The sequence below is a fragment of the Dermacentor albipictus genome, chromosome 9 (genome assembly GCF_038994185.2).
Source record: "Dermacentor albipictus isolate Rhodes 1998 colony chromosome 9, USDA_Dalb.pri_finalv2, whole genome shotgun sequence".
NCBI lineage: Eukaryota > Metazoa > Arthropoda > Arachnida > Ixodida > Ixodidae > Dermacentor > Dermacentor albipictus.
The window spans coordinates 124,128,051-124,141,331 of record NC_091829.1 but is presented as its reverse complement, the minus strand read 5'-3'; positions in this window follow the sequence as shown (position 1 = coordinate 124,141,331).

The following is a 13,281-nucleotide window of genomic DNA, read 5'->3' as shown; positions in this document are numbered from 1 at the left end:
TCTCTTATATAGGTGATTGCACGTATTCATCAATGTGATTGTACATAAGTACTTATGCTATCGCTTGAAAATTTAACTAAATGTTTAGCGTCGTTGCTGGTCATCGTCAAGGCGTTTTATCATTCTAACATATGTTTCACATGCCTATACTTTGTGATTTCGAAAAACATAGGGATTTATTTACGTGTTGCTGGTGAGCGTTGTTTCCAGCTGGCGTCACTGCTGAAGAGCATATTGAATTTGCGGGAAAATTCAATCAACTTTATTTACAAATGCACAGACGCCTTAACCCTACACGTGGCACGAAGACAAGCAAGAGCAGAGTATGTACAAAGAACACTGGCAACTAGACACGACACAGTGTACGTAGACGCCGCTACCTACACTCAGGACAGAAACCACAAGAAAAGCAAAGTCGCAACGGTGATCAACTCGGACCTAAAAGAAATCCCCAGCGCATCAATTCGGAACTGTACGGTAGTTGAGGCCGAAGAGGCAGCCGTGGCTCTAGCGGCAGCGGAGGGCTACCGATCCAACAGGTCCTTAACCATACTCACAGATTCACAAGCAGCATGCCGCAACTACCTAAACGGCAGAATCAGCCACAGCGCGCTCCGCATCCTCCGCTCAAGTGGCAAAACCATCGACAACCAGGCCAAACACACGATAGTTTGGGTGCCGGGCCATACCGACATTACGGGAAATCAGGAGGCGGATAGGATAGCTCGAGGGCACGCAACAAACCGAGCATCCAACAATCCCGACCCCGCTGAGGAACCCGAGCCGGTAGCCCAAAGCTATTCAGAGATACTTAACTACTACAGAGGCATCAGACGAAAATACCCGCCCCCTCACAAACAACTAAACAGAGAAGACGCCGTAGCATGGCGACAGCTACAAACGGGAACATTCCCGTCCCTAAACATGCTAAGCAAGATCTACCCCACGCAGTACGAGAGCAAGTGTCCATGGTGTGGAGACAAACCAACTCTATACCATATCACATGGGCTTGCCAGAAAACAGAAGGGCTAGCCATAATAAAAAACCCGAGTGCGGAACAGTGGGGAGGATGCTATCCAGCGACATCCTGAAAGTCCAACAAGGACTAGTAAGGCGTGCACGCAGGGCAGCTACCCTCAGCGGAGCCCTGGACTAGGGGAACCGACCCTGGAGAGAAGATGGAACACTCCATCTGATGCCGCAAACATCACTGCAAAATAGAGCAAATAAACGTTTTTCATCATCATCATCATTTGGCACAACGAACGTATGTCTAGACTTTCAAAATTTTTCGACATTTGGGCTTTTCCGCAATTCGTCTGGTTTTTCCTTCTTTGGTGGTCTTGTCGACAGCGTAATTCGCAAAGAAGGGACGGCTGAACTTCTGCAGCACAAGCCGCGCGGTGGTTTCCTGGTGCTCTCTTGTGGCACCTTCATGTCTGAAAACCGGATTCTCAGTTGCTGCTGTGAGTGTCGTTTGCACGAAAAGTGCCATCGGCTTCTTCTTGGATATGGCAAACGGTGCGAACGCTTCTGCTGCCCTTTCCAAAGTGCAGACAAATGAAAGAAATGCAAGTGTTGGATAAGAAAGCCCTCCCCGGTCTAAATTGAATATAACGGCAGTAGCGGGGCTAGACGAGCGGGGAGCCTTGATTTTTTCCATGCATTGGCTGCAGTTGATGCTGTCCTCAGCTGCTCTGACGAGAAAACCTGCAATGAGGCCAAGCGTGCTCGCCCTGATGCCTGGCTGGGGTGGGCCTAAGGGAAGAAAAAAAAAACACAAACACAATAAAAATACTTGAAGGACTGCGTCATATACAGATATGACATAATTAAATTAAACAAATAAGTACGTATTACGCTTCCTGATTAGGTATACAGCTGGCTTCAAATAAAAATGTACACACACACACACGCATATATATATATATATATATATATATATATATATATATATATATATATATATGTGTGTGTGTGTGTGTGTGTGTGTGTGTGTGTGTGTGTGTGTGTGTGTGTGTGTGTGTGTGTGTGTGTGTGTGTGTCGACCCATGGTGTTCGGTCGTGCGAGCTCTGACGCCGAGAACGAACACACCATGCATTTTGTAACTGTATCGTGCACCGTGTTTTTCGCGTCGCTTGTTCTATATTAACAGCTATTACATTAGCTGGTGTACACGGTATATATGTCGCGCGCAGCATTATTGCTCGTGAATTTAAGCTTGTGTAATTGTTTCTTAAGGGAGTTATTGTAGGGCTCGCACGACCGAACAGTTCAAGGGCATATGGCCATAATCAGTATACATCGACCTCACCGCAATATGTAGATCTTGACGGAACAGAATAGGAGGTCATGGGAAGGACTCATTGTTGGGCTAGCTGGTGTTTGCTTAACGACATAATCTAGTGCGAAGGCACAATCATAACGAAGACACATAGGCACGCGTCAAATGCGCAGTAGTGCCTGTGAGGTGTGTCTGTGGGTATTTCTTGTGATTGTGCCATCGCGCTAGAATGTGTCGTTAGTCATTAGGGAATTGTAGTAGAGGCTGGCGAAGGCCTCCTTTTTTATTTCTGGGTACATAGGTCACTCTGTCTATTGGTACTCGTCATTTACATATGAGCGTGCAATAATTGACACGCTCTTCTCCATTCACGCACTACAGGGCAAGTAGCTTCGCACCACGCACAACTGCGGCCAATTGAACTGATTACATTGCAATTAATTTACGACGAAAAACCCACCACAGTAAATCCGCAGAGCCGCCAAATGTGGCCGCATCGCTTGTCCCATTGTCGGAGCAGGCATGGCCAATGAAGCCTCGGCTGATGGCTCTTGAACGGCTCTTGACTCTTGTAGTGCTGTTGAATTCGTTTCCTCTGTGGGCCACGAGGTTGAAAGGGCGGGGTGGGATCCAAGAGGACCCATTGCCTTCTCTGTGTTGCCGCTTGGTGATGAGTGAAACATGCCCATAACCAGAACTTTTTGCAGAGATGAAAGTGCTGCACGGGCGTCTGTCAGGTCGTTCGATCCATTTAGTTGCCGAATGGTGGAAAAAAGTGCCTCGACAGGGTCACTGAAGAATTTTGAAGTCAACACATAAAGGAAACCGGAACGGAGGAGGAATTGTGTGCACCGAACTGTGGACATTGTGGTGACCTGCAAAGCTTCGTGTGTTTCGACAGATATGAATGCCCTCTTGTGGGGTGCTGCGGCCTTCCACGATGCGAAGAAGGGCAAAAATTCTTTTTCCAGCCACAGCAACCTGAAATGACATAGTATTGTAAAAAAACAATAGCATTTAGTTAGAAGGATTGTGGACGTATACACTGATACCTGTCATCATCTGGAGAGCTGAACGGCATCCTGTTTGGGTCCCGGCTTACAATGTGAAAGGTGGTACTTCGGATGTTGTGTATAGTGAACCATTTGAATACTGTCTCCATGTACTGGATTGTTGGCAGACTGTCTTCGAAACCTATTATCCCAAATCTTCTGCCATATTGCTGAAGGTACCGCAGCGCAGCTGTCACCTAGACAGAATAAAGGGAGTGGAAAAGTTATGACGTAATAGTTCTGCGGAAACCCGCAAGGTGGAGAGAATTAATCCAAGAAAACTCAGACATCCACCCATTCGTAGCAATTGCTACAGAGGATTCCAAAAGAAAAACAGATTCCAAGGTATACAGACACGCCGCATACCTTGAAATCTATTTGAAGCGGTTAATCAAATGCTATCAATTTTTCTGTTTCGTTCCTCCTTACTTGCACGAAGGAAACTGGCACGAATGCATGTGCTCTCGCGGACACGTGCTGCACAATGCGACGCACACAGCGGTCATATCGAAGAGCAGTACGCGTATACGTACGGAAGCATACGTGCGATATTGTAGCCTAATGGTTCGTGCATCGCGGGCTGCTGTGCTGCGAGACATAATTCATTTTCTTTAAGTGTAATCTATTCGCCAAGGAAGCAGCACCACCCACTAGCCACATACGGGAACGTCCGGGAGAACCCTCATATAAAGCTTGGCTTTGAAATCATGTTTTTGCTAAAATCAACGAGTATGTATATGGAGGGTTCCTTCTTCTTTCAAGAATTTGGAGGCAGTGAGAGGAAGAGTAAACATCAGAGTTCGGAAATCCATGAATATCGCGCGGCCGACAATTGGCCAGGATATTTTCCCTAGTCCCCTCAACCATGCACTTTCCCCACCTTTGCACTTAGTTCTTCTGGAACTTTCGCTGTCGAATAGCATCGTGCGAATTATGGATGGTACTCCTCGCTCGATCTCCCGATATTCTGATCGAAGTCACAAAACGCCTACTTAAATGCTACAATAAGTTGACAGCCTCTCAATGCAATGGAATATAGATGTACAGGGCGACAAACTAACAGGCACAAATATTGGTTTTTTTTTCATCTCCTCTGCAATCGGTAATCCCCTTCCCCTTCCTTATACAGGGTAGCATGTCAGCGGAATCGTACACATCGGCGAAAATACCTGTCGTTATACTAAATGCCCCCCCCCCCCCCCCCGCATCTCTCTCTCTCTTTGTTAAAAAAATCGCAACTTTCTGTGACGTTAAAACCAACGTACTTTTTAATGAACAAACTGAAGGAGCTTCAATCATGTGTTATGCCCTCCTGATCAACTACACTTACATCAATTATTAAATAACTTTAACGTCGAAATTTACGGCAATATCAGTGTTTAGAACACATGAGTAAAATGAATTTAAGTTATCTGGGGCAAGATATCGACAAGAAAATATATTGCTTGTGCTCAGAAAAGACGGCCAAGGAAAAAAAAAACGCTGATGTGGCCTCACAATTGCTCTCCACAGTGAAGCCGCTCAGAAATACTGACAAAGGACTAAACGTCATCCGTTGGTTACCAATTTGACGAGGCGTTTTGTCACGGTATGGCCACTTGAAATGAGCCAGCGCGACCGGCCAGCGCACAGCTAGGACAGTTTTATGACAGAAGCAATATGAGGAAGTCAAGTTACTCCAAGTTAAGAATGGCGCATCGCATGCAATTGACAGTTATCTTCGAAAATGTGTTCAGATGTACTGCTGTACCGACATTTTTGTAGTAGATGTGATCTATGTAAACTTGGTTTGGTGATCAACACAAATTACTAAAGCGCACAAATGTACTCGATGCTTATTTGAGATCCCGATCAACCTATTCACAGGGAATGTACATGAAGTTTCATATTTCTTCTCTTTAAGTATGCTTAATTGCTACATTATAGCTACGGTACCTGCGGATATACCGAGAGTGAATTTTTAGCCTACTAAAGAAGTACTGTAAATGTTCCGACCGAAATATGCTGCCCTAGAATTCCAGCAGCTTTATGTATATCAATATTGAAAGAAATATAAGCCGGCACGTGCCGCACCTTCTCTTTGGACACTAGCGCTATCAATTTTGACAGCAAATGACAGGCTTGTTTCAGGCGCAGTCGAAATATCTATTGCGCTAAAGGTATACCGCTATAATGACAACTAATTTCCAAGCTAGCATGAACGCATTTCTTCTTGCATTTAAAATTATACGCAGATGTCCACATAGACGCCTTATACGGAGGGTAAATCAAGAACTTGCGGGCATTCGTGGATTCGAAATAATCCTGCAAGATTTTTTTTCCTGAAAAAAAGAAAAGTTGGACCTAAAGCTCATATAATATTTTGTGTATAGGTTAATTTGCCACGAAAGTGTGCGTCACGCATTGAATTCATGTAATTAATTAAGAGAGGTGGCATCTTCATGATCTCACTAAATATCTTTCAGGTTTAGTTATACATGCCTGAGGGGAGAACACGTCTAGGGCCCTCTTCACGCTCATCTTCTCGAAGCTTGTCGGGTACACATGTTTCCGTGTCAGGTTCCGCACAAGCTTGAATGAAGGTTGTCTTTCTATTATGTCCAGTAGCATCCTTAAATATTTCGGGCTGTAGTACTGTCCGCCGTTGCACAGCACTCTGTTGGTCGATATCAACTGGTTGCGGAGGTTTTTGAGGATATGGCAGTGGTCGAAAGCTAGGAACAACTTCCGATTGGTGTCCAAAGGGTGTCTGCAATTAAAAAAAGAAAACAGGTTTGGCAAATACGTACTCAACACACACACACACACACACACACACACACACACACACTCATATATATATATATATATATATATATATATATATATATATATATATATATATATATATATATATATATATATATATATATATATGTATAATCCTTTTGTATGTAATGTTGCTTCTAAGAAACGAATCTGAAAGCCTTGCCGATGATGCGTGTACTTCAGTTCGCAATATCTAAGGAGAAACTCTTTTCATCACGTGATGGTTCTACAAATTAATATTCAATGGTTGTCAGGCTCCCACAGTGTAGCTGTTAAATTTTTCAGTTCACTAACACAAATGTACACGCAGCCTGAAACTCAGGCGCGTAGATCTTGGTTGATTTCTAAAGTCATGCGATCAGCGCTGCGCGTATTCCGAAAGGCAGTACTGACAAAAGCGTTAATTTCTTAATTACATACTTGCGCTCGTACAACATATGATACATGTGGGCTCTATACAAATGAACTACGGCTAGTCTGAAAAATTTTTTCTATAATACAAACTAAGTGTCAGTGTGCGTTGACTTATATTTACAAATATCCCAGACATAGACGTTGTACTGGAACGTGAAGTCCAAGCAAGTACACCGGACAACTTACGGCACGACTGGAATTATTTGACCACTTCCGAATATGGCAAACATCTTGCAGTTAGATGCGTGGTTGTCGGCTACAAGCCGGAGAACTTGAAAGCCCGCTTCTTCAATGGACCTCATGACTTCGAGTGCTAGTCGGTGCAATTGATCCCCTTTTATAGACTGCGTGAAGTAATATCCGACCGGGAGGCTGAAAAATATAAAGGCGCAGAATATTTCGTGAAATCACTATTGCATGCTAAATGTTCAGGTAGTTCTTTCCGAAACTTATATTGTTCAAAGAAGTTGAAATGTTATGTCTTATATCATGGCGACCTTTCCAATGTGCTAGTAAATTTAATGATCATCTTACGTGTAGTGCGTCGACAGCCCGACGAACACAAAAGCGAGAAGGTGTGTGGCCAGTTCATTTTCAATTCCGAGTTCCTTCTCCAGACCTCCCATTTCAATTAGTCCATGAATCCTGTCTGCCTTTTTTTCGTATGTCGCAGCCTGCTTTAGCGACATTTCATCGACGACTAAGGAACCCATCTTTTCCTAAAAAAGGAAATCGCATTTCATTGCATCAGATAATTCGTCCAAGGAACGTGATTGCGCACAGCGCAAATAAATAAATAAATAAATAAATAAATAAATAAATAAATAAATAAAGAAAGAAAGAAAGAAAGAAAGAAAGAAAGAAAGAAAGAAAGAAAGAAAGAAAGAAAGAAAGAAAGAAAGAAAGAAAGAAAGAAAGAAAGAAAGAAAGAAGTCCGGGTGGGCTAAACAATATATCAAATAGACAGCGGTTACGCACCCACTATCTTTAGTTCGATGAGTACAAATAAGCGCGTTGTCGCAAACTGAAATTATGCAACGTACAGTCATGAGGAATTGAAACGTGACCATCAGAAAGTACCTCATTAGGCGTCATCCATTTAAGACACTGAGGTGGTTCACACAGCTTCAGTGCACTGGTGCCAGAACGCCCTCATCTTCCAGCCACGTCTCGACTACACGTACGTTTCACTTTGAGATAATTTGGCTTAGCTAGCTAGGACTTTCTTTCCTTTCCTGTTCACGTTTCGTTCTGCGGTGATAACAATGGCTTATGGTCAGCTAAGCACTCACGTTAGGCACTGTCTTCGTTAAATATTTTCTTGTATATAGTAATAAATTCCATCTGGAAGCGACATACTCGTTCGGACAGGCGTGCGCTTTCTTGGTGCAATCTTTGTTTCATTAGTGAAGAAACAACTTCGCCGTTGCAGCACCCTACGTAGCGCTTGAGTGTCGTACGGCTTGGAAGAGTGAGGCATCCTGACCGCCGCAGCATTTCATAGCCGCATGGTGACTTTGCATGCCACAGTATTGCCTGTCGGATTGTGGCTTCTGTCCAGTGGTGGTTTTTTTCATTCAGGCATTGCAGCTGCTCCTTTAAAAATATAGCTTTCTGATCGTTCTCGTCCAGCTTTTCCTGGAAATAAATGAAGTATACTAGTCAAAAGCGTGTAAAACGTACAGGAACAAATAAAGTAATTTACTGTAAAACCTCATTTCGCGCCCCCATCTGTTCATGAATTGGCGACCTGGGACATGTTCACGGCTACTAAACCTTCGCACTTATAAAGTAAGCGAAACTTCAGGTTTGTTACATACGGCACAGTGGACCGCGAGAATTCCTTGTCGTTTCTTTTTAACCATTTCTGCCTCTCCGAAACAGTCCACTCTGTTCAGACTTGTACGTATGACTTAAATTCGATAACGCATGCACTTCATGCGTAAGTTCTCATTGGACTAATACTTCGGCGTGCCTGCAGCCAGCAGATCTAGTGGGCAATATAATTTTTAGTTTCCAACATAGCGTCCTTATTTCTTGCCAAAATTTTCGTCTGCCCTTAAATTTCGCTGCATTTTTCAATCGCGAAATTTGCGTACATAAATAGCTTGTGATTTTAAGGATTCTACAGTATATAGGCCCCCAGATGTAGATGTATACCTGTAGCGTGATCGCGCCAGTAGCTTCGGCGAGTGCATTGACCTTGGAAAATTCTTTTTTCAACTGCGCAAGCTGTGACTTCAAATTATCATTTCTTCTTTCCAATTTCTGACATTTCCTGCGCAACGTCTTCGTAGCACTTGCTAGTGAACGCATCTTCTTGCGTGTTATCTTCGTTTGACATGTCATCGAGCGCCCCATTGTTTTTTGGGGACTGTGTTCCACGTGTGATGGAGAAGCAATGTTTTCGACATCGGCATGGTGTGGCGAGGAAGGTGAATCCAGCTGATCTGGTTGAGTGTATGTATGCAGCAAATCTTGGGCTGTTTCTGATACAGACGCCGCTGATGCCTCGTCTGGTGATGGTGGTGCGCTAGGCTTTCTCCTGCGAATAATAATAAAAAAATATTTGATTTATATGCATATGTTCGATCCAAATGAGGAAATGAGTAATGCAAGCAATAATAAATTTGATCTTTGTAAAACTAATACTTCTCACTGACCTTTTGTCTTCATGGATTGCAGTTTGCACGGTTTGCACCTGCGCTCGCTTTTGCGCAAAGCGCTTTTTCCGCAAGGCTGGAGCATGATGAGGAGGAGAAGGGGGAAAAACGGATGGCACTGCTCCAGGTTTTAAGACTTTCCTCTTCAAGCCTGGTTGGTAGTCGTCAGGCGTAAAATGTAGGCTGCACACCTTTGAACGGTGTCAAGAATGGCGAGTTGCGCAACAAGATTGCCACCTTGCCACCCGATTACGACAAGGGGTGCAAGACGCGCACCTCCCCCTCTCCGTCGCTGCAGCTGCGAGGCGTTCAAAGAAGCGACCTTTGCGCTGGAATCCGCCGCCTTCCTCCAGCCCCTTCGACATTGTGACGGGACGAGTTCGGTGTGTGGACAATGATTCCAGAGTTCCCCAACGCGGAGCTGATTAGACACGCCTGGAGAAGCTACCGCGGGAACGACTTATTTTTGCGCTTCTCACGGTTCTGCATGACGCAAAACAACGAGCGACCCTCGAGCGGCGTCGATACTTTCCGGAACGGCACCCCCTTCAACGCCGTCGCTTGGGCTTCGGAATGTGTGTGCCTTTGTGTCTGTAAACTGATCAGCAGAGCAGCGGCGAGGTGGTGATGAGTAAACGAACAGCCGCCGCGTCGTAGGACCGGCGGATCGAGTGTATAAAAACTGTGGTTGTGCGAATGCTGGACACACTTCTCTTGAGCAGTCATGTTGGACTGTTACTCTTTTTCTCAAACAGTCATGTTAGACTGAGTTAATTTCTGTAAATAAACCCTTTTCCCCGTTCTCGATGAGAAGCAGTTCTTCACTTCCTCAACGATCTCAGCGTAAATAAGTTGGACGACGGCATGGGCCAGCTACCTTCGAATTCATGCCGTACTCCAATCTTGGCAAAGGACCACGGACGAAGGGATTGAGCCCCCAATCCTGACAACGGTCACTCGGTTCCCAAACTTGACTGCCTGAACCTGGAAAAAGTCGGTGAATATAGTTTGCGGCTTTGTAACATATGGTCATAAGCACTCTTTTTTATTATTTTACGTGCAGTAGCAAAAAAACCAATCCCTCAGTCGCACATGTTCACAGAGTTCGCAAATGTGAGAGCAGTTTCCTTCTCCGATTTATAAAGATCGCTTTTCCGCGTTAATTTAGAAGAGGCAACTGCCGCCGCGTTAAAGTGCGAAATAATATTTATTTCAGTACTTTCCCGCTTAATAAGCGAATTGCATATATCAATTACACGTACCTTCTCCACAGCCTTTATGTAGCCGCCGTGCCGTTCGGAAAATCCACTTTAGCAATGTAGAAAGAGTTTTAATCTTCCGTACAGCGACATAAGTTTGCGTCACGCAAAGCAGTAGCGTTTCAAAGCATTGGGTCACCTGTTGCAAGCCTTCAATTTCTTTGCATATGAAACAGTACGGAAAAAAGAAACGGGAAAGAACTCACCTATCCTTCCGACTGCCTCGATCCATTTTGTGCGTACGTCCGTGGCAGGAAACTCGTGAAAACTGATGCCAGATCCTTTGCTTTGTTCTGACTTACACAATGGCACACAGCAGTATACCATAATGTGATCGTTACGTTATCTTCTCTGTAATTAACTCAAGAAAGCTGCACGCAGCTAGGTCTCAAGCTACATGCCTTCTGCGGCGTCTGCAGATTCTCGCAGTCTGCGCGTTGTCTGTGTAACATATCGTCTGCGCAATTCTTTTAAATTTCCTCGTTCATATTAAATATATGAAGTTATTTATTATTCTATTTGATTATTACTCCATTGCACCACATTTTATTGTATGAATCTTCTCGTAATCAGATTTTTTTCTCCTCTACGAAGGCAACGAAAGGACGATGTTACCGTCTGCCGGCTGTACTCGTTGTTTTCCTTTCTTGCGTCACTCTTTCTACACTATGTCGTCATTGAAATGCGAAGCACTCTTTCGTAAACTTTGTTTTATTTGTAATTTCTTGAATATGGTGCATTTACAAACAACGTAAACGCTTCGTGGCTGCCGAAATAGCGGCGCGAGCGCTGGAACAGATCGCAGAAGCAGACGACAGCGAACAGGTTATGCCTAGCGCCACTCTGCTCGTACGTTCTGTCCCTAGCGGCAAAAGGGGTGAACTAGACCAGGCGTGCTGGAGGAGGGAGATCTGTGCAGGTCTGGAGTTCAGTAGGTCGTGACGCTCATAACAACTATCCATTCATCCATCCATGTGAAAAGAAGCATAGTGTAGAACAATATCGATACTGGAAACCACGGAGGAAGGAAACTAAGGAGCATAGAGTTTCATATTAGTATACCTATAGGCAAATCTTGCGCTGCGATCGTTCAACCATCATGGGAATGATGGGAAGTACAGGCTTCGGATTGGCATTCTATTGACTGGCGAACCAGTCTACGAGTATTTTTTGGAGCAGTTTTGGTTTCGCTCCAAGCGCAATCGCTATAACCTGCAGTGGGACAGTGCAACGCAAAGCTCTCTGCCTTTGTTATGTTGCTCGGAGTGGCGATAGCGCGCTGGGCCAGCGACTGGGATGATGCTTGTGTTGCGGTGTGGCGTCGAAGCCCTGACGAGAAAGTGGCGGCATCGTAAACGTTGAAACAACATGTTTTGAGCGTTTGGACTTTGGTTTGTTAAGTGTGTTAGGTTGGCACTGTAGCGTTATGTGCTTTATGAAACTTCAGAATAGGACAAAGAAGGCACTACTGATACAATACATATACAGTTGTACTTCTAGTGGCTTGACAATCAAATTTTATTGAGAGCTTCATTTTGCATTGCTCGTTTATGTGCTCATTGAAATGCGTGTTTTAGGACTTTGAGAACACAAACTTACTTGTGGTAGGAAAGATAGCTGCTTCCTAGCTGTAGTCTAGTGTCGCACAATGGGCACCCGCAAAGCCACGCTGTGACGCTTCGGAAGCGGTAGACCAATATAAATATGATGAAGCATACTCGTAGGAGGCCACTAGCGTCCTAGCTAGCACTGCAGCAGATGTGCTTAAAAGTACTTGAAGACGTTCAGCAATCGTGACAGCCGACGCAACCTTTCGAAAGCGCGAGAGAGTTCGCAAATGCCTGTCGTCTGCGAGAAAAGTCTCGCGTTAAATGCAGCGAGAAGGCGTCGTAGCAGACGACACTTGTAGCATTCCGCTCAAGAGCGCAACGCTTTGTCACAATACAACATTTCTATTTTCAAAAATACTTGATGAGTATTTTTATATAAGTACATGCACGGTTGTTTTGCTGTTGCAAAAATGAATAAATAATTATTCTTTGGCTTTAAATTGGGACTAGAATCGCACAAGTATGCATACCCTGATGTGTCCTGGTGACAAACCATAGTAAACCATGCTTCCATCTCAAAGTCATACAAAGTTCATGTAGCGTGTTGTACATTATATACCATACTGCAGAAATAGAATTAGATTTTACGCGATAATATTTGAGTATAGCTTTGTTTACTGCGCCAGAAGGAAACGCCACTAGTCTAAAAACCGAAGTCAATCCGAAGCCTGTACTTCCCATCATTCCCATGTAGGTTGAGGCAACGCTCATGAGAACCCCCGTAGACACTAGCGCCACATTTCCCTCTAGGGTACTTATTTAGAAACTCTATGCTAAGGAGAGGCCCTGACGTCACTGCTTGTGAAGCAAAAGTGAAGCCGGAAGTTGGCGTTGCTCATGGTGATGCTCCGCCTTTTGTGCCACCCTCCTCTCTTGTTTACATCTTTCGCGAAATCACGCCGCGCTGCGCGTGGTGTCGCGCGCGGAGCGCGCGCGCTCGCGCAACATCCGGCAGAGCACGGTGCAGGTAACACAGCGCAACAAGACACGGTGACTAACGCAAACCCGCCCACACAGCGCCTTTGACACGGCACGAAACCTACCAGAGCAACACGTGTGAGCGCTCAAAAAATCAGAACAACGCCGCCATTGTGGCCCAAAAGGCGTGGCCATGCAACAAAAAAATGAAAAAGCAGCAAAAAAATTAGACCCTATACGTCATTTCTGCCACACTTTTCTCCTAGCGCGC